Here is a 22505-nt window from a genome sequence, read left to right on the forward strand (position 1 = left end):
AATGTCAGTCTTGGTGTTCTGTGGCTTTCTGTGGCAGCGCTGCTCCTCTGCTCGCCAAGAAGAACAGCCATATAGTGTGAATGTAAGTGTTGGTTCATCCCTGAGTTTGTAAGATGTCCCAACACTTCACCATAGCTAATTTCTTTGCTGGACAGTTTGCACCCATCTCACAAACACTTAAATTACTCCTACACTTTCCCATGGTGCTCCAATTCAACTGCTGCTCTGCTCCTGCCTTGCAGTGCCTACACAGCGGCTGATGCTGCTAGTAGTAGTGGTGGAAGTAACTCTTTCTGGGCTGCCAACATGATGTTGTGGACTTGGCATAGCTCCAGAAGGACTATCAGGAGGAGAAGGAGATGGTGATTATGGCAGAGGAGAGGCAGTGTTTCCAGAGTCAATAAAACGTTGTTGTTTTAAAGAGACAGACTTGTACAGACAGACTGCAAGTGCAAAGCCAAACAGTTAAGCTCAGCAATGCAGCAAAAGGTTAAGTAATAGACCAAACTATTTGTTTTTGAGTCACTAGCCTACCTTGCCTACTACATATCACTAAACTAAATAAAATCTATTAAATTAACTAAGTACACTACTAGTCTCCCTCTAGTCTAGCTGTTAAATTGTTGTTGTTTTTTTAAAGCTTCTAATCTGCAGATAAAAGTAATATATTAAATTTAATTCATATTTTTTAATATAAAAAAATGTAGAAGAATAAATCCACACAGACACTAGATGCTGGTGTATATTATTCTCTTAAACAGTCTTATAAAGCAAGGCAATCTCTTTCCAGAAGATCTGTAACTCTCAGTGTGGGGAGGGGGGGGGAAAGGGGGGAAATCACAGTAGAAAACCAACTGCTTGCTCACTGACTGCAAAAAGAGCCTAAGAATATAAACTTCCATCCCTCCCACTGAGAATCCTGGTTGGCTAGAAAACGTCACCGTCTTCAACTGACAAGCTGAGTGAATTAACAAATATTTGTTCATTTAGTTTTATTTTTTTCGTTATAAGCCATTAAATTAACCAATAACGAATTTTTCTTAATTTTTTTTTCATTCATTACAAAACTAGTGCACAACTCTAACAAACAATTTAGGGCCCTTCTGCCCGAGCACTAGCTCCACTAGAAGTAAAAGTTTTTTGCACTTGTCTGGTAGCACTCGTATTAGAAGCCGAAAGTAAAACGTTTTTGCTTGCACGCTAACCCGATGCACGCAAAAATCCGAAGTTAGAATATCGTGACCATGTTAACTTATTCCCCCATAGAAGTCAATAGAGCAAGAAAAGTGGAAAAAAACTAAAACCCTACTCACACGCAAACTCAATTACACATGCTCAAGTGCACTAACCTGACATGAAAATATTAATATTACACATTCCAATGTTCTTCACATGGCAGAATCTTTTCCGTTTATTCATAAATACCTATTTCTACATATATCTGATGGTATTTTGGTACAATATATATCTATACCTATCCTATATAATAAAAGGCCAAGTGTGTTTGTCCGAAGCTGTCATGCGCAGTAGAGACAGCACGAGGACAAACACACCTGGCCTTTGAGTCCCTAGCTAGCTGATGATCTGCAGCAGAAGTGGGCATGGCTGGGCATGAGCGGGGACGTGGCCAGCGTGAAGGGGGGTGACCATGCATGAATGGCTGTGAATGGGGCGTGGCCGGGCATGAAGGGGCGTGGTCGGGTGCGGTCGCGCAATAGATGGAAGATGGGAGAGAGGGGGGGAGAGAGATAGAGAGAGATAGAGAGGGGGAGAGAGGGGGAGATAGATAGAGAGGGGGGAGAGAGAGGAGGAGAGAGACAGCAAAAGAGAGGGGGAGAGAGACAGCAAAAGAAAGGGGAGAGAGACAGCAAAAGAGAGGGGGAGAGAGACAGCAAAAGAGAGAAGGGGAGAGAGACAGCAAAAGAGAGGGGGGAGAGAGACAGCAAAAGAAATGGGGGAGAGAGACAGCAAAAGAGAGAGGGGGAGAGAAACAGCAAAAGAGAGAGGGGGAGAGAGACAGCAAAAGAGAGGGGGGAGAGAGACAGTAAAAGAGAGGGGGGAGAGACAGCAAAAGAGAGGGGGGATAGAGACAGCAAAAGAGAGAGGGGGAGAGAGACAGCAAAAGAGAGGGGGGAGAGAGACAGCAAAAGAGAGGGGGGATAGAGACAGCAAAAGAGAGAGGGGAGAGGAGGAGAGAGACAGCAAAAGAGAGGGGGAGAGAGAGCACAAAAGAGAGGGGGGAGAGCGCAAAAGAGAGGGGGAGAGCGCAAAATAGAGGGGGGAGAGACAGCAAAAGAGAGAAGGGATAGAGACAGCAAAAGAGAGAGGGGGAGAGAGAGCGCAAAAGAGAGGGGGAGAGAGAGCGCAAAAGAGAGGAGGGAGAGAGCGCAAAAGAGAGGGGTGGAGAGAGAGCGCAAAAGAGAGGGGGAGAGAGAGCACAAAAGAGGGGGGGGGGGGAGAGAGAGCGCAAAAGAGAAGGAGTGAGAGAGCGCAAAAGAGAGGGGGAGAGAGCACAAAAGAGAGGGGGAGAGCGCAAAAGAGAGAGGGTGAGAGAGCGCAAAAGAGAGGGGGGGGGAGAGAGAGCGCAAAAGAGAGGGGGGAGAGAGCGCAAAAGAGAGGGGGAGAGAGTGCAAAAGAGAGGGGGGAGAGAGAGCGCAAAAGAGATGGGGAGAGAGAGAGCATAAAAGAGATAGGGGAGAGAGAGAGCACAAAAGAGAGGGGGAGAGAGAGAGCGCAAAAGAGAAGGGGGAGAGAGAGCGCAAAAGGGAGGGGGAGAGAGAAAGAGGTCAAAAGAGAGGGGGGAGAGAGAGCTCAAAAGAGAGGGGGGAGAGAGAGCGCAAAAGAAAGGGGGGAGAGAGAGCGCAAAAGAGAGGGGGGAGAGAGAGAGAGAGCGCAAAAGAGAGGGGGGAGAGAGAGAGCAAAAGAGAGGGGGGAGAGAGAGAGAGCAAAAGAGAGGGGGAGAGAGAGAGAGCAAAAGAGAGGGGGAGGGAGAGAGCGCAAGGGGTGGCACCGCTGTACTGCAAGAAATAGGTATAGGTATAGATATATACAGATATATATAGGAATATCTATTTAAAAATACATAGAACATATTCCCCTATGTGCAGAACATTAGAATGTGAAATATTTACAGTAAATACACAGCATAACACTTTATTAACCCCTTAACGACCAAGGACGTACGCCACACGTCCTCAAAAAAAATGCAGTTAATGACCGAGGACGTGTGGCGTACGTCCTTGGTCTGGAAAGCAGCTGGAAGCGATCCTGCTCGCTTCCAGCTGCTTTCCGGTTATTGCAGTGATGCCTCGATATGGAGGCATCCTGCAATAACCCCCCTTGGCCATCCGATGCAGAGAGAGCCACTCTGTGGCCCTCTCTGCACCGGACATCGATGGCCGGTATCGTTGGTGGGTGGGAGCTTACGTGGGAGGCGGGTGGGCGACCATCGGTGCTCAGTGTGAAGTGGAGGGGGGCGGGATCGGGGGCGGGATCTACAGGGACGCGCACGGGAGCGCGCGCGTGCACGGGGGGGTGGCGGGCAGTTGCGTGCACGGGGCGGGAGCGGGTGGGAACCGCTACACTACAGAAAAAAATAAAGTGAAAAGTGAAAAGTAAAACTAAGTGTAATTATTACAAATGTAATCTAAGGGATCTGGAAGGGGTTGGGGGTTGGTCTTGGTGGGGGGGAAAGCTACACTACAGAAAAGGGCATTTTTTAAATCAAAAGGCACATTTTTTTACAAAACTGGGTACTGGCAGACAGCTGCCAGTACCCAAGATGGCGCCCATTAAGGCAGAGGGGAAGGGTTAGAGAGCTGTTTGGTGGGGGATCAGTGAGGTTGGGGTCTAAGGGGGGATCCTACACATCAGCATATGTAAATATGCTTTTTTTTTTTTTTTTTTTTTTTTTTTAAAAAGGGCCAAATACCTTTTATTTTAGTACTGGCAGAGTTTCTACCAGTACTTAAGATGGCGGGGACAATTGTGGGGTGGGGGAGGGAAGAGAGCTGTTTGGGAGGGATCAGGGGGTCTGATGTTTCAGGTGGGAGGCTGAGCTCTACACTAAAGCTAAAATTAACCCTGCAAGCTCCCTACAAGCTACATAATTAACCCCTTCACTGCTAGCCATAATACACGTGTGATGCGCAGCGGCATTTAGAGGCCTTCTAATTACCAAAAAGCAATGCCAAAGCCATATATGTCTGCTATTTCTGAACAAAGGGGATCCCAGAAAAGCATTTACAACCATTTGTGCCATAATTGCACAAGCTGTTTGTAAATAATTTCAGTGAGAAACCTAAAATTGAGAAAAAATTAACGTTTTTTTTAATTTGATCGCATTTGGGGGTGAAATGGTGGCATGAAATATACCAAAATTGGCCTAGATCAATACTTGGGGTTGTCTACTACACTACACTAATGCTAAAACTACCCCAAAAAGCTCCCTACATGCTCCCTAATTAACCCCTTCACTGCTGGGCATAATACACGTGTGGTGCGCAATGGCATTTAGTGGCCTTCTAATTACCAAAAAGCAACGCCAAAGTCATATATGTCTGCTATTTCTGAACAAAGGGGATCCCAGAGAAGAATTTACAACCATTTATGCCATAATTGCACAAGCTGTTTGTAAATAATTTAAGTTAGAAACCAAAAGTTTGTGAAAAAAAGTGTGAAAAGTGAACGATTTTTTGTATTTAATCGCATTTGGCGGTGAAATGGTGGCATGAAATATACCAAAATGGGCCTAGATCAATACTTTGGGTTGTCTACTAAAAAAAAATATATACATGTCAAGGGATATTCAGGGATTCCTAAAAGATATCAGGGTTCTAATGTAACTGTCGCTAATTTTGAAAAGAAATGGTTTGGAAATAGCAAAGTGCTACTTGTATTTATGGTCCTATAGCTTACAAAAAAAGCAAAGAACTTGTAAACATTGGGTATTTCTAAAATCAGGACAAAATTTAGAAACTATTTAGAATGGGTGTTTTTTGGTGGTTGTAGATGTGCAACAGATTTTGGGGGTCAAAGTTAGAAAAAGTGTTTTTTTTTCCATTTTTTCATCATATTTTATAAAAATTTTTATAGTAAATGATAAGATATGATGAAAATAATGGTATCTTTAGAAAGTCCATTTAATGGCGAGAAAAACGGTATATAATATGTGTGGGTACAGTAAATGAGTAAGAGGAAAATTACAGCTAAACACAAACACCTCAAAAATGTAAAAATAGCCTTGGTCCCAAACGGACAGAAAATGCAAAAGTGCTGTGGTCATTAAGGGGTTAAAAATGAATATTGCATAAAGATTCTTTAACATGTTTTCATCTACGTGACTGCAAAGGGCTCCAAGTGCACTTTTATATATGTCTATATATGTATACATATGTATTTATGGGGACGATTTAATAAGCAGCGTATGCTGCTCATTCGGCGCAAGCCTTCCGACTCACTGGAATCAGGAGTTAAGAAGCAGGGGTCGTAAGATTGCTGCTCCTTAATTAATAGACTGCAATCATCGCGATCAGATACGATCGGGATGATTGACACCCCCTGCTAGCGAATGAACATGGGGCGGCATTGCACAAGCATTTCACAAGAAATGCTTGTGCAATGATAAATGCCGACAGCGTATCATGTCCACCCGCAATATAATAAATTGACCCCATGTGTTTATATGTGTATATATGTCAGTAAATACATACATACACTTATAAAGACATGTATATGTATGTATCTCCATGTTAAAACTCTTTGCATGTCTTTTTTATAACACCTGAGACCTCATATATTTGAGCCCTTATAACTTTTTTGTGCAATAATTTTTTAAATAATTTTTATTAGGCAGTGTTATTATGAGTGTAACCGTACTTGTGCTTGTGCTCCCAAAGTATAGTTAGAGATAAGATAAATATAAAAAAAATGCAATTCACCAAGAAAAGTGATCCAACAACAAAGCAAACTACAAAAATAAGCAATTAGCAAATATCAAAAATAATACTGTATATGTGTGTATATACGTATGCATGTGTGTAAGTATGCATGTATGTGTGTGTGCAGTGTTATATCTTTATGTAAATGTAGCCACCAATAAGCAAGCGCTATATAGGGTGCTGAACTTAAAATGGGACGACTCCTTACCTTTAAATTCCTGCTTTTACAATAAGTATAGCAAGTGAATGAAGAAAAATTGATAATAGGAGTAAATTAGAAACTTGATTAAAGGGACAGTCTACACCAGAATTGTTATTGTTTTAAAAGATAGATAATCACAGGATTCTACACCTTGCACACATAAGACAAATTGTCAAAAGTGATAAAGGGACTGTAGGTTAGTGCATTCAGGAAACAAATCATTGGGTAGTATATAATCACTAAATGTTGTGACATTTAAACAAGGCAGCTCGCTGCTTTATAATTATGGTATATTCAGATGTAATCAGAGGAAATATAGAACATGTGATTTTGTGCAGATTTCATACTTTGTTTCTTGTGCCTCTGGCTGTTAATGCCTTAATAAGCGGCGTAATCCACTTCCTGTAATCTTGGAGCTAAGCAAGAGGGTTAGCAGTGTTTAGTTATTTGTCTTGTAAATAAATGAGAATTTATAATAATGTATTGTTTGTTTGTGTTTCTTGCTAGTGGCAGTAGATAAAATAGGGGTAAGTAGAAAAGGAGAAAAAAAGGGGACGAGGGGACACAACACTCGCAACACACACTAACCCTGAGAGAGTTTTATTATTATTACTGGTTTGTATTTCTTTCTTTGGTCCAATTATCTATAGGTCTTTGGGCTTGTTAGATTTAAATCTTATTAAAACCCTGTTGGAATTCTGCAAAGGCAGTTTTTACCTTTACCTTGTAAAAGTGCGTTCTTTACATATGTGAATGACATACAGGTACAGGGACTGAACAAAAAAAAATTCTTATGAAACAATAAGATAAAGAAGCACAGTAAAAGTTGTATTGTTAAATGACATTAAAAAACATAAAATTGTTCTGCAAAAATTGTATTTTATGTAAAGATTTGAATTTGTATAGAAATTACGCAGGAGAAGAAAAACACTGTGGCATTTATACTTATAATACAAAATACAAAGCATAATGTGTAAAATTAAGTTCTCCGCCTCTGCTACTGGGCTGAACAGGGGTGTTCTATGGGCGGAACTGAAAGTTCTCTATAGGTCTAGATGTATTCTCTAAACATTTTCTCCATATAAGATATCTTTTTTTTATTTCACAAAATGAAAGGTGGTTAGATTGTGTCAAAAAGGGCAAAACATTTAATATCCTAATAGAAAAAAACCCCATAAATAAATGTCACAACAATAAGATCACATATGAAGCATTTTTATTGAACCAAGAAAACATAATTTATGTAAGAACTTACCTGATAAATTCATTTCTTTCATATTAGCAAGAGTCCATGAGCTAGTGACGTATGGGATATACATTCCTACCAGGAGGGGCAAAGTTTCCCAAACCTCAAAATGCCTATAAATACACCCCTCACCACACCCACAAATCAGTTTAACGAATAGCCAAGAAGTGGGGTGATAAGAAAAAAGTGCGAAAGCATAAAAAATAAGGAATTGGAATAATTGTGCTTTATACAAAAAAATCATAACCACCACAAAAAAGGGTGGGCCTCATGGACTCTTGCTAATATGAAAGAAATGAATTTATCAGGTAAGTTCTTACATAAATTATGTTTTCTTTCATGTAATTAGCAAGAGTCCATGAGCTAGTGACGTATGGGATAATGACTACCCAAGATGTGGATCTTTCCACGCAAGAGTCACTAGAGAGGGAGGGAAAAAATAAAGACAGCCAATTCCGCTGAAAAATAATCCACACCCAAAATAAAGATTAAATGAAAAAAACTGAAATTATAAGCAGAAGATTCAAACTGAAACAGCTGCCTGAAGTACTTTTCTACCAAAAACAGCTTCAGAAGAAGAAAACACATCAAAATGGTAGAATTTAGTAAAAGTATGCAAAGAAGACCAAGTTGCTGCTTTGCAAATCTGATCAACCGAAGCATCATTCCGAAACGCCCAGGAAGTAGAAACTGACCTAGTAGAATGAGCTGTAATCCTTTGAGGCGGAGTTTTACCCGACTCGACATAAGCATGATGAATTAAAGATTTCAACCAAGATGCCAAAGAAATGGCAGAGGCCTTCTGACCTTTCCTAGAACCAGAAAAGATAACAAATAGACTAGAAGTCTTTCGGAAATTCTTAGTAGCTTCAACATAATATTTCAAAGCTCTAACTACATCCAAAGAATGCAATGATCTCTCCTTAGAATTCTTAGGATTAGGACACAATGAAGGAACCACAATTTCTCTACTAATGTTGTTAGAATTCACAACCTTAGGTAAAAATTTAAAAGAAGTTCGCAACACCGCCTTATCCTGATGAAAAATCAGAAAAGGAGACTCACAAGAAAGAGCAGATAATTCAGAAACTCGTCTGGCAGAAGAGATGGCCAAAAGGAACAAAACTTTCCAAGAAAGTAATTTGATGTCCAATGAATGCATAGGTTCAAACGGAGGAGCTTGAAGAGCCCCCAGAACCAAATTCAAACTCCAAGGAGGAGAAATTGAAAGTGATCTGGATGAATCGGAATATGCAGATATGCATGCTGTAAATCTATTGTGGACATATAATGCTCTTGCTGAACAAAAGGCAGGATAGTCCTTATAGTTACCATCTTGAATGTTGGTATCCTTACATAACGATTCAATATTTTTAGATCCAGAACTGGTCTGAAGGAATTCTCCTTCTTTGGTACAATGAAGAGATTTGAATAAAACCCCAGTCCCTGTTCCAGAACTGGAACTGGCATAATTACTCCAGCCAACTCTAGATCTGAAACACATTTCAGAAATGCTTGAGCCTTCGCTGGGTTTACTGGGACACGGGAAAGAAAAAATCTCTTTGCAGGAGGCCTTATCTTGAAGCCAATTCTGTACCCTTCTGAAACAATGTTCTGAATCCAAAGATTGTGAATGGAATTGATCCAAATTTCTTTGAAAAAACGTAATCTGCCCCCTACCAGCTGAGCTGGAATGAGGGCCGCACCTTCATGTGGACTTGGGAGCTGGCTTTGGTTTTCTAAAAGGCTTGGATTTATTCCAGACTGGAGATGGTTTCCAAACTGATACCGCTCCTGAGGATGAAGGATCAGGCTTTTGTTCCTTGTTGTGACGAAAGGAACGAAAACAATTATTAGACCTAAATTTACCTTTAGATTTTTTATCCTGTGGTAAAAAAGTTCCTTTCCCTCCAGTAACAGTTGAGATAATAGAATCCAACAGAGAACCAAATAATTTATTACCCTGGAAAGAAAGGGAAAGCAGAGTAGACTTAGAAGACATATCAGCATTCCAAGTTTTAAGCCATAAAGCTCTTCTATCTAAGATAGCTAGAGACATATACCTGACATCAACTCTAATGATATCAAAGATGGCATCACAAATAAAATTATTAGCATGTTGAAGAAGAATAATAATGCTATGAGAATTATGATCTGTTACTTGTTGCGCTAAAGCTTCTAACCAAAAACTTGAAGCTGCAGCAACATCCGCTAAAGATATAGCAGGTCTAAGAAGATTACCTGAACACAAGTAAGCTTTTCTTAGAAAGGATTCAATTTTCCTATCTAAAGGATCCTTAAAGGAAGTACCATCTGCCGTAGGAATAGTAGTACGCTTAGCAAGAGTAGAGACAGCCCCATCAACCTTAGGGATTTTGTCCCAAAACTCTAATCTGTCAGATGGCACAGGATATAATTGCTTAAAACGTTTAGAAGGAGTAAAAGAATTACCCAAATTATTCCATTCCCTGGAAATTACTTTAGAAATAGCACCAGGGACAGGAAATACTTCTGGAATAACTACAGGAGATTTAAAAACCTTATCTAAACATTTAGATTTAGTATCAAGAGGACTAGAATCCTCAATTTCTAATGCAATTAGGACTTCTTTGAGTAAAGAACGAATAAATTCCATTTTTAATAAATATGAAGATTTATCAGCATCAACCTCTGAGACAGAATCCTCTGAATCAGAAGAACCAATATCAGTATCAGAATGATGATGTTCATTTAAAAATTCATCTGAAAAATGAGAAGTTTTAAAAGACTTTTTACGTTTACTAGAAGGAGGAATAACAGACATAGCCTTCTTAATGGATTTAGAAACAAAATCTCTTATGTTATCAGGAACACTCTGAATATTAAATGTTGACGGAACAGCAACAGGTAATGTAACAGTACTAAAGGAAATATTATCTGCATTAACAAGTTTGTCATGACAAACAGTACAAACAACAGCTGGAGGAACAGATACCAAAAGTTTACAGCAGATACACTTAGCTTTGGTAGCTCCAGCACCCGACAGCGATTTTCCAGAAGTATCTTCTGACTCAGCTTCAACGTGGGACATCTTGCAATATGTAATAGAAAAAACAACATATAAAGCAAAATTGATCAAATTCCTTAAATGACAGTTTCAGGAATGGGAAAAAAATGCCAGTGAATAAGCTTCTAGCAACCAGAAGCAAAAATCAATGAGACTTAAATAATGTGGAGACAATAGTGACGCCCATATTTTTTTGCGCCAAAAAAGATGCCCACATTATTTGGCGCCTAAATGCATTTGGCGCCAAAAATGACGCCACATCCGGAACGCCAACACTTTTGGCGCAAAAGAACGTCAAAAATGCCGCAACTTCCGGCGACACGTATGACGCCGGAAACAGAAAATAATTTTTGCAACAAAAAAGTCCGCGCCAAGAATGACGCAATAAAATGAAGCATTTTCAGCCCCCGCGAGCCTAACAGCCCACAGGGAAAGTCAAATTTTTAAGGTAAGAAAAAAATGAATTATTCATATGCATTATCCCAAATATGAAACTGACTGTCTGAAATAAGGAATGTTGAACATCCTGAGTCAAGGCAAATAAATGTTTGAATACATATATTTAGAACTTTATATAAAAAGTGCCCAATCATAGCTTAGAGTGTCACAGAAAATAAGACTTACTTACCCCAGGACACTCATCTACATGTAGTAGAAAGCCAAACCAGTACTGAAACGAGAATCAGTAGAGGAAATGGTATATATAAGAGTATATCGTCGATCTGAAAAGGGAGGTAAGAGATGAATCTCTACGACCGATAACAGAGAACCTATGAAATAGACCCCGTAGAAGGAGATCACTGCATTCAAATAGGCAATACTCTCTTCTAGACATGTGCGGTTCGTTTCGGATTAATTCGGAAATTCGGTAAATTCGGTAACTTCGGAGATTCGGATCGATTCGGATTTCCGAATTAAAATACTTCCGAATCTACCGAATGAATCCGAAATAGCTGCCGTATCTCCGAATAAATCCGAATTAGCTCGTTAAGATTCGGCATTTCCCCATAGGAAACAATGGGAGTTTCGGCTGAAAAAAAACTAACACTGCAGCCCCATTGTTTCCTATGGGGAAACACTAAGTCTGCACCTAACACCCTAACATTTACCCCGAGTCTCTAAACACCCCTAATCTAACACTTATTAACCCCTAATCTGCTGCCTCCGCTATCGCTGACACCTGCATTATTTTATTAACCCCTAATCTGCCGACCCGATATCGCCGCCGCCTACATTATAGCTATTAACCCCTAATCTGCTGTCCCTAACACCGCCGACCCCTACATTATAGTTATTAACCCCTAATCTGCCTCCCCCAACGTCGCCGCAATCTAACTACAAGTATTAACCCCTAATCTGCCGACCGAATATCGCCGCCGCCTACATTATAGCTATTAACCCCTAATCTGCTGTCCCTAACACCGCCGACCCCTACATTATAGTTATTAACCCCTAATCTGCCTCCCCCAACATCGCCGCAATCTAACTATAAGTATTAACCCCTAATCTGCCGACCCGATATCGCCGCCGCCTACATTATAGCTATTAACCCCTAACCTGCTGTCCCTAACACCGCCGACCCCTACATTATAGTTATTAACCCCTAATCTGCCTCCCCCCAACGTCGCCGCAATCTAACTACAAGTATTAACCCCTAATCTGCCGACCGCAAATCGCCGCCACTATAATAAATGTATTAACCCCTAAACCGCCGCACTCCCGCCTCGCAAACACTATAATACATTTTATTAACCCCTAATCTGCCCTCCCTAACATCGCCGCCACCTACCTACAATTATTAACCCCTAATCTCCCGCCCCCATCGTCGCCGCTACTATAATAAGGTTATTAACCCCTAAAGCTAAGTCTAACCCTAACACTAACACCCACTAACTTAAATATAATTTAAATAAAACGAAATAAGTTTACTATAGTTAAATAAATGAATCCTATTTAAAACTAAAGACTTACCTGTAAAATAAACCCTAAGATAGCTGCAATATAACTAATAGTTACATTGTAGCTATTTTAGCATTTATTTTTATTTTACAGGCAACTTTGTATTTATTTTAACTAGGTACAATAGTTATTAAATAGTTAATAACTATTTAATAACTACCTAGCTAAAATAAATACAAATTTACCTGTAAAATAAATCCTAACCTAAGTTACACTAACACCTAACACTACACTATCATTAAATTAACTAAATAAATGAATCATATTTAAAACAAAATACTTACCTGTAAAATAAACCCTAATATAGCTGCAATATAACTAATAGTTACATTGTAGCTATTTAGCATTTATATTTATTTTACAGACAACTTTGTATTTATTTTAACTAGGTACAATAGCTATTAAATAGTTATTGACTAATTAATAGCTACCTAGTTAAAATAATTACAAAATTACCTGTAAAATAAATCCTAACCTAAGTTACAATTAAACCTAACACTACACTGTCATTAAATAAATTAACTACAATTATCTACAATTAAATAAACTAAAGTACAAAACCCCCCCACTAAATTACAAAAAAAAACAAACACTAAATTACAAAAAATAAAAAAATATTACAAGAATTTTAAACTAATTACACCTAATCTAAGCCCCCTAATAAAATAACAAAGCCCCCCAAAATAAAAAAAAATGCCCTACCCTATACTAAATTACAAAAGTTAACAGCTCTATTACCTTACCAGCCCTGAACAGGGCCCTTTGCGGGGCATGCCCCAAAGAAAACAGCTCTTTTGCCTGTAAAAAAAAAACACAATCCCCCCCCCACATTACAACCCACCACCCACATACCCCTACTCTAACCCAAACCCCCCTTAAATAAACCTAACACTACCCCCCTGAAGATCTCCCTACCTTGAGTCGTGTTCACCCAGCCGGGCCGAAGTCTTCATCCGATGGGGCAGAAGAGTACATCCAGACCGGCAGAAGTCTTCATCCAAGCGGGGCAAGAAGAGGTCTTCCATCCATCATACAAGTACCAAAATACAAACAAACACTAAATTACCAAAAATAATAAAATATTACAATAATTTTAAACTAATTACACCTAATCTAAGCCCCCTACTAGCTATTAATATAGCTTCAATATAACTAATAGTTACATTGTAGCTATTTTAGGATTTATATGTATTTTACAGGCAACTTTGTATTTATTTTAACTAGGTACAATAGTTATTAAATAGTTAATAACTATTTAATAACTACCTAGCTAAAATAAATACAAATTTACCTGTAAAATAAATCATAACCTAAGTTACAATTACACCTAACACTACACTATCATTAAATTAACTAAATAAATGAATCCTATATAAAACTAAAGACTTACCTGTAAAATAAACCCTAATATAGCTGCAATATGACTAATAGTTACATTGTAGCTATTTTAGCATTTATATTTATTGTACAGGCAACTTTGTATTCATTTTAACTAGGTTCAATAGCTATTAAATAGATATTGACTATTTAATAGCTACCTAGTTAAAATAAATACAAAATTACCTGTAAAATAAATCCTAACCTAAGTTACAATTAAACCTAACACTACACTATCATTAAATAAATTAACTACAAGTACCTACAATTAAATGCAATTAAAAAAACTAAACTAAAGTACAAACCCCCCCCCCACTAAATTACAAAAAATAAAAAAATATTACAAGAATTTTAAACTAATTACACCTAATCTAAGCCCCCTAATAAAATAACAAAGCCCCCCAAAATAAAAAAAATGCCCTAACCTATACTAAATTACAAAAGTTAACAGCTCTATTACCTTACCAGCCCTGAACAGGGCCCTTTGCGGGGCATGCCCCAAAGAAAACAGCTCTTTTGCCTGTAAAAAAAAAACACAATCCCTCCCCCCACATTACAACCCACCACCCACATACCCCTACTCTAACCCAAACCCCCCTTAAATAAACCTAACACTACCCCCCTGAAGATCTCCCTACCTTGAGTCGTGTTCACCCAGCCGGGCCGAAGTCTTCATCCGATGGGGCAGAAGAGGACATCCAGACCGGCAGAAGTCTTCATCCAAGCGGGGCAAGAAGAGGTCTTCCATCCATCAGAAAAGTACAAAAAAACAAACAAACACTAAATTAGCAAAAATAATAAAATATTACAATAATTTTAAACTAATTACACCTAATCTAAGCCCCATACTAGCTATTAATATAGCTACAATATAACTAATAGTTACATTGTAGCTATTTTAGGATTTATATTTATATTACAGGCAACTTTGTATTTATTTTAACTAGGTACAATAGCTATTAAATAGTTAATAACTACCTAGCTAAAATAAATACAAATTTACCTTTAAAATAAACCCTAACCTAAGTTACAATTACACCTAACACTACACTGTCATTAAATTAACTAAATAAATTAATCCTATATAAAACTAAATACTTACCTGTAAAATAAACCCTAATATAGCTACAATATAACTAATAGTTACATTGTAGCTATTTTAGCATTTATATTTATTTTACAGGCAACTTTGTATTTATTTTAACTAGGTACAATAGCTATTAAATAGTTATTGACTAATTAATAGCTACCTAGTTAAAATAATTACAAAATTACCTGTAAAATAAATCCTAACCTAAGTTACTATTAAACCTAACACTACACTATCATTAAATAAATTAACTACAAGTACCTACAATTAAATACAATGAAATAAACTAAACTAAAGTACAAAAAAAACAAACACTAAATTACAAAAAATAAAAAAAATTACAAGAATTTTAAACTAATTACACCTAATCTAAGCCCCCTAATAAAATAACAAAGCCCCCCAAAATAAAAAAATGCCCTACCCTATACTAAATTACAAAAGTAATCAGCTCTATTACCTTACCAGCCCTTAAAAGGGCCTTTTGCGGGGGCATGCCCCAAAGAAAACAGCTCTTTTGCCTGTAAAAAAAACACAATCCCCCCCCCCCCACATTACAACCCACCACCCACATACCCCTACTCTAACCCAAACCCCCCTTAAATAAACCTAACACTACCCCCCTGAAGATCTCTCTACCGTGTCTTCACCCAGCCGGGCCGAAGTCTTCATCCGATGGGGCAGAAGAGGACATCCAGACCGGCAGAAGTCTTCATCGAAGCGGGGCAAGAAGAGGTCTTCCATCCATCAGAAGTCTTGATCCAGGCGGCATCTTCTCTGTTCATCCATCCGGAGCGGAGCGGCAGCATCCTGAAGACATCCCACGCAGAGCATCCTCTTCTTTCTTGATCCGACGACTAGGTGACTGTACCTTTAAGTGACGTCATCCAAGATGGCGTCCCTTGAATTCCGATTGGCTGATAGGATTCTATCAGCCAATCGGAATTAAGGTAGGAAAAATCTGATTGGCTGATTTAATCAGCCAATGAGATTCAAGTTCAATCCGATTGGCTGATGGAATCAGCCAATCAGATTGACCTCGCATTCTATTGGCTGTTCCGATCAGCCAATAGAATGCGAGCTCAATCTGATTGGCTGATTGGATCAGCCAATCGGATTGAACTTGAATCTGATTGGCTGATTGAATCAGCCAATCAGATTTTTCCTACCTTAATTCCGATTGGCTGATAGAATCCTATCAGCCAATCGGAATTCAAGGGACGCCATCTTGGATGACGTCACTTAAAGGTACAGTCACCTAGTCGTCGGATCAAGAAAGAAGAGGATGCTCTGCGTGGGATGTCTTCAGGATGCTGCCGCTCCGCTCCGGATGGATGAACAGAGAAGATGCCGCCTGGATCAAGACTTCTGATGGATGGAAGACCTCTTCTTGCCCCGCTTCGATGAAGACTTCTGCCGGTCTGGATGTCCTCTTCTGCCCCATCGGATGAAGACTTCGGCCCGCTGGGTGAAGACACGGTAGAGAGATCTTCAGGGGGGTAGTGTTAGGTTTATTTAAGGGGGGTTTGGGTTAGAGTAGGGGTATGTGGGTGGTGGGTTGTAATGTGGGGGGGTATTGTGTTTTTTTTTACAGGCAAAAGAGCTGTTTTCTTTGGGGCATGCCCCCTGCAAAAGGCCCTTTTAAGGGCTGGTAAGGTAATAGAGCTGATTACTTTTGTAATTTAGTATAGGGTAGGGCATTTTTTTATTTTGGGGGGCTTTGTTATTTTATTAGGGGGCTTAGATTAGGTGTAATTAGTTTAAAATTCTTGTAATTTTTTTTATTTTTTGTAATTTAGTGTTTGTTTTTTTGTACTTTAGTTTAGTTTATTTCATTGTATTTAATTGTAGGTACTTGTAGTTAATTTATTTAATGATAGTGTAGTGTTAGGTTTAATAGTAACTTAGGTTAGGATTTATTTTACAGGTAATTTTGTAATTATTTTAACTAGGTAGCTATTAATTAGTCAATAACTATTTAATAGCTATTGTACCTAGTTAAAATAAATACAAAGTTGCCTGTAAAATAAATATAAATGCTAAAATAGCTACAATGTAACTATTAGTTATATTGTAGCTATATTAGGGTTTATTTTACAGGTAAGTATTTAGTTTTATATAGGATTAATTTATTTAGTTAATTTAATGACAGTGTAGTGTTAGGTGTAATTGTAACTTAGGTTAGGGTTTATTTTACAGGTAAATTTGTATTTATTTTAGCTAGGTAGTTATTAACTATTTAATAGCTATTGTACCTAGTTAAAATAAATACAAAGTTGCCTGTAAAATAAATATAAATCCTAAAATAGCTACAATGTAACTATTAGTTATATTGTAGCTATATTAATAGCTAGTAGGGGGCTTAGATTAGGTGTAATTAGTTTAAAATTATTGCAATATTTTATTATTTTTGCTAATTTAGTGTTTGTTTGTTTTTTTGTACTTTTCTGATGGATGGAAGACCTCTTCTTGCCCCGCTTGGATGAAGACTTCTGCCAGTCTGGATGTCCTCTTCTGCCCCATCGGATGAAGACTTCGGCCCGGCTGGGTGAACACGACTCAAGGTAGGGAGATCTTCAGGGGGGTAGTGTTAGGTTTATTTAAGGGGGGTTTGGGTTAGAGTAGGGGTATGTGGGTGGTGGGTTGTAATGTGGGGGGGGGGGATTGTGTTTTTTTTTACAGGCAAAAGAGCTGTTTTCTTTGGGGCATGCCCCGCAAAAGGCCCTGTTCAGGGCTGGTAAGGTAATAGAGCTGTTAACTTTTGTAATTTAGTATAGGGTAGGGCATTTTTTTTATTTTGGGGGGCTTTGTTATTTTATTAGGGGGCTTAGATTAGGTGTAATTAGTTTAAAATTCTTGTAATATTTTTTTATTTTTTGTAATTTAGTGGGGGGGGGTTGTACTTTAGTTTAGTTTTTTAATTGTATTTAATTGTAGGTACTTGTAGTTAATTTATTTAATGATAGTGTAGTGTTAGGTTTAATTGTAACTTAGGTTAGGATTTATTTTACAGGTAATTTTGTAATTATTTTAACTAGGTAGCTATTAAACAGTAAATATCTATTTAATAGCTATTGTACCTAGTTAAAATAAATACAAAGTTGCCTGTACAATAAATATAAATGCTTAAAATAGCTACAATGTAACTATTAGTTATATTGCAGCTATATTAGGGTTTATTTTACAGGTAAGTCTTTAGTTTTATATAGGATTCATTTATTTAGTTAATTTAATGATAGTGTAGTGTTAGGTGTAATTGTAACTTAGGTTATGATTTATTTTACAGGTAAATTTGTATTTATTTTAGCTAGGTAGTTATTAAATAGTTATTAACTATTTAATAGCTATTGTACCTAGTTAAAATAAATACAAAGTTGCCTGTAAAATAAATATAAATCCTAAAATAGCTACAATGTAACTATTAGTTATATTGAAGCTATATTAATAGCTAGTAGTGGGCTTAGATTAGGTGTAATTAGTTTAAAATTATTGTAATATTTTATTATTTTTTGTAATTTAGTGTTTGTTTGTATTTTGGTACTTGTATGATGGATGGAAGACCTCTTCTTGCCCAGCTTGGATGAAGACTTCTGCCGGTCTGGATGTCCTCTTCTGCCCCATCGGATAAAGACTTCGGCCCGGCTGGGTGAACACGACTCAAGGTAGGGAGATCTTCAGGGGGGTAGTGTTAGGTTTATTTAAGGGGGGTTTGGGTTAGAGTAGGGGTATGTGGGTGGTGGGTTGTAATGTGGGGGGGGGATTGTGTTTTTTTTTTTACAGGCAAAAGAGCTGTTTTCTTTGGGGCATGCCCCGCAAAGGGCCCTGTTCAGGGCTGGTAAGGTAATAGAGCTGTTAACTTTTGTAATTTAGTATAGGGTAGGGCATTTTTTTTATTTTGGGGGGCTTTGTTATTTTATTAGGGGGCTTAGATTAGGTGTAATTGGTTTAAAATTCTTGTAATATTTTTTTATTTTTTGTAATTTAGTGTTTTTTTGTTTTTGTAATTTAGTGGGGGGGTTTTGTACTTTAGTTTATTTAATTGTAGATAATTGTAGGTACTTGTAGTTAATTTATTTAATGACAGTGTAGTGTTAGGTTTAATTGTAACTTAGGTTAGGATTTATTTTACAGGTAATTTTGTAATTATTTTAACTAGGTAGCTATTAATTAGTCAATAACTATTTAATAGCTTTTGTACCTAGTTAAAATAAATACAAAGTTGCCTGTAAAATAAATATAAATGCTAAAATAGCTACAATGTAACTATTAGTTATATTGCAGCTATATTAGGGTTTATTTTACAGGTAAGTATTTTGTTTTAAATATGATTCATTTATTTAGTTAATTTAATGATAGTGTAGTGTTAGGTGTTAGTGTAACTTAGGTTAGGATTTATTTTACAGGTAAATTTGTATTTATTTTAGCTAGGTAGTTATTAAATAGTTAATAACTATTTAATAACTATTGTACCTAGTTAAAATAAATACAAAGTTGCCTGTAAAATAAAAATAAATCCTAAAATAGCTACAATGTAACTATTAGTTATATTGCAGCTATCTTAGGGTTTATTTTACAGGTAAGTATTTAGTTTTAAATAGGATTCATTTATTTAACTATAGTAAACTTATTTCGTTTTATTTAAATTATATTTAAGTTAGGGGGTGTTAGTGTTAGGGTTAGATTTAGGTTTAGGGGTTAATAACCTTATTATAGTAGCGGCGACGATGGGGGCGGGAGATTAGGGGTTAATAATTGTAGGTAGGTGGCGGCGATGTTAGGGAGGGCAGATTAGGGGTTAATAAAATGTATTATAGTGTTTGCGAGGCGGGAGTGCGGCGGTTTAGGGGTTAATACATTTATTATAGTGGCGGCGATTTGCGGTCGGCAGATTAGGGGTTAATACTTGTAGTTAGATTGCGGCGACGTTGGGGGGAGGCAGATTAGGGGTTAATAACTATAATGTAGGGGTCGGCGGTGTTAGGGACAGCAGGTTAGGGGTTAATAGCTATAATGTAGGCGGCGGCGATATTCGGTCGGCAGATTAGGGGTTAATACTTATAGTTAGATTGCGGCAACGTTGGGGGAGGCAGATTAGGGGTTAATAACTATAATGTAGGGGTCGGCGGTGTTAGGGACAGCAGATTAGGGGTTAATAGCTATAATGTAGGCGGCGGCGATATCGGGTCGGCAGATTAGGGGTTAATACTTGTAGTTAGATTGCGGCGACGTTGGGGGAGGCAGATTAGGGGTTAATAACTATAATGTAGGGGTCGGCGGTGTTAGGGACAGCAGATTAGGGGTTAATAGCTATAATGTAGGCGGCGGCGATATCCGATCGGCAGATTAGGGGTTAAATAATGTTATTATAGGGTTTGCGATGTGGGGGGGCCTCGGTTTAGTGGTTCATAGGTAGTTTATGGGTGTTAGTGACTTAGTGTACTAAATGGGTGTTAGTGTACTAAAAACATACCGAATTTCGGAACGGAATAGAACCGAATTCAGCCGAATCCGAATAAATCCGAAACGAATTTATTCGGATCCGAATAAATCCGAAACGAATTTATTCAAATTTTGCCGAATCAGATTCGATCCGAAACGAAATTCTAAAAGTCCGAATCGATCCGAACCGAAAACGAACCGAATTTTTTAGCGGTGCACATGTCTACTCTCTTCACATCCCTCTGACATTCACTGCACGCTGAGAGGAAAACCGGGCTCCAACCTGCTGCGGAGCGCATATCAACGTAGAATCTAGCACAAACTTACTTCACCAACTCCATAGGAGGCAAAGTTTGTAAAACTGATTTGTGGGTGTGGTGAGGGGTGTATTTATAGGCATTTTGAGATTTGGGAAACTTTGCCCCTCCTGGTAGGAATGTATATCCCATACGTCACTAGCTCATGGACTCTTGCTAATTATATGAAAGAAATACAGTTTAGCAATAAATTCTCGTATATCACAAAGATAAAGGCTGCTACAAGTTATTTCTTTGATGATACAGAATTTATATAAAGTGTGTTTTTAGTCTAAAGATTTAGAAGTATTAAAGTAATATTCATTGTTAATTTGACATAAAAACATCAAATGAAAACATATTGAGTGACCAGAGCATTTTTCAATTTTCTTACAGTTAAAGGGACACTGAACCCAAATTTTTTCTTTTATGATTCAGATAGAGCATGCAATGCTAAGCAACTTTCTAATTTACTCATATTATCAATTTTTCTTTGTTCTATTGTTATCTTTATTTGAAAATCATGAATGTAAATCTTAGCAGCCAGCCCATTTTAGGTTCATCACCATGGATAGCGCTAACTTATTGTAGGCTGACATTTACCCACCAATAAGCAAGCATAACCCAGGTTCTCAACCAAAAATAGGTCGGCTCCTATGCATCACATTCCTGCTTTTTAAATAAAGATAGCAAGAGAACGAAGAAAAATTGATAATAGGAGTAAATGAGAAAGTTGCTTAAAATTGCATGCTCTATCTGAATCATGAAAGAAAAAAAATTGGGTTTAGTGTCCCTTTTAGATAAATGTAAGATGATGCATTCATGGAAAAAATAGTAAGTTACAATTTTAATGAAGCAAAATGTGGTGCACACCATGAGGCCTATTTAACAAAGGTCTGTCGGACATGATCCGACAGTGGGGATCAGGTCCGACAGACCCCGCTGAATGCGGAGAACAATACGCTCTCCATATTCAGCATTGCACCAGCAGCTCTTGTGAGCTGCTGGTGCAACGCCGCCCCCTGCAGACTCGCAGCGAATCCGCCGCAAGCAGGGGGTTGTCAATTAACCTGATCGTACTCGATCGGGTTGAATTGTGGCGATCTCTGTCTGCCCCCTCAGAGAAGGCGGACAGGTTATGGAGCAGCGGTCTTGAGACCGCTGCTCCATAACTTGTGTTTCTGGCGAGTCTGAAGGCTCGCCAGAAACACGGGGCGTCAAGCTCAGTACGGAGCTTGATAGATATGCTCCAATAACTAAATTATCATCAGGTTTTAAATACATTTGGGGCACAATACAGTCCCTATACATTGCAAGGTTAACTTCAACACTGGTATTACAAATGATCACAGGGTTCTACACCTTGCACATAAGACAAATTGTCAAAAGTGATAAAGGGACTGTAGGTTAGTGCATTCAGGAAACAAATCCTTGGGTACTATATAATCACCAAATTTTGTAACATTTAAACAAGGCAGCTCGCTGCTTTATAATTATGGTATATTCAGATGTCATCAGAGGAAATATAGTACATGTGATTTATGCAGATTTCATACTTCTTTGTTTCCTGTGCCTCTGGCTGTTAATGCCTTAATAAGCGGCGTAATCCACTTCCTGGAATCCTCGAGCTAAGCAAGGGGGTTAGCAGTGTTTAGTTATTTGTCTTGTAAGTAGATGAGAATTAGTAATAATGTATTGTTTGTTTGTGTTTCTTGCTAGTGGCAGTAGATAAAATAGGGGTAACAGTAGAAAAGGAGAAAAAAAGGGGACTAGGGGACTCAACACCCGCAACACGCACTAACCCTGAGAGAGTTTTATTATTATTATTATTAGTTTGTATTTCTTTCTTTGGTCCAATTATCTATAGGCCTTTGGGCTTGTTAGATTTAAATCTTGCCACTATTATGAAGACCC

The sequence above is a fragment of the Bombina bombina genome, chromosome 1 (assembly GCF_027579735.1).
Source record: "Bombina bombina isolate aBomBom1 chromosome 1, aBomBom1.pri, whole genome shotgun sequence".
In the NCBI taxonomy this organism is placed as follows: domain Eukaryota; kingdom Metazoa; phylum Chordata; class Amphibia; order Anura; family Bombinatoridae; genus Bombina; species Bombina bombina.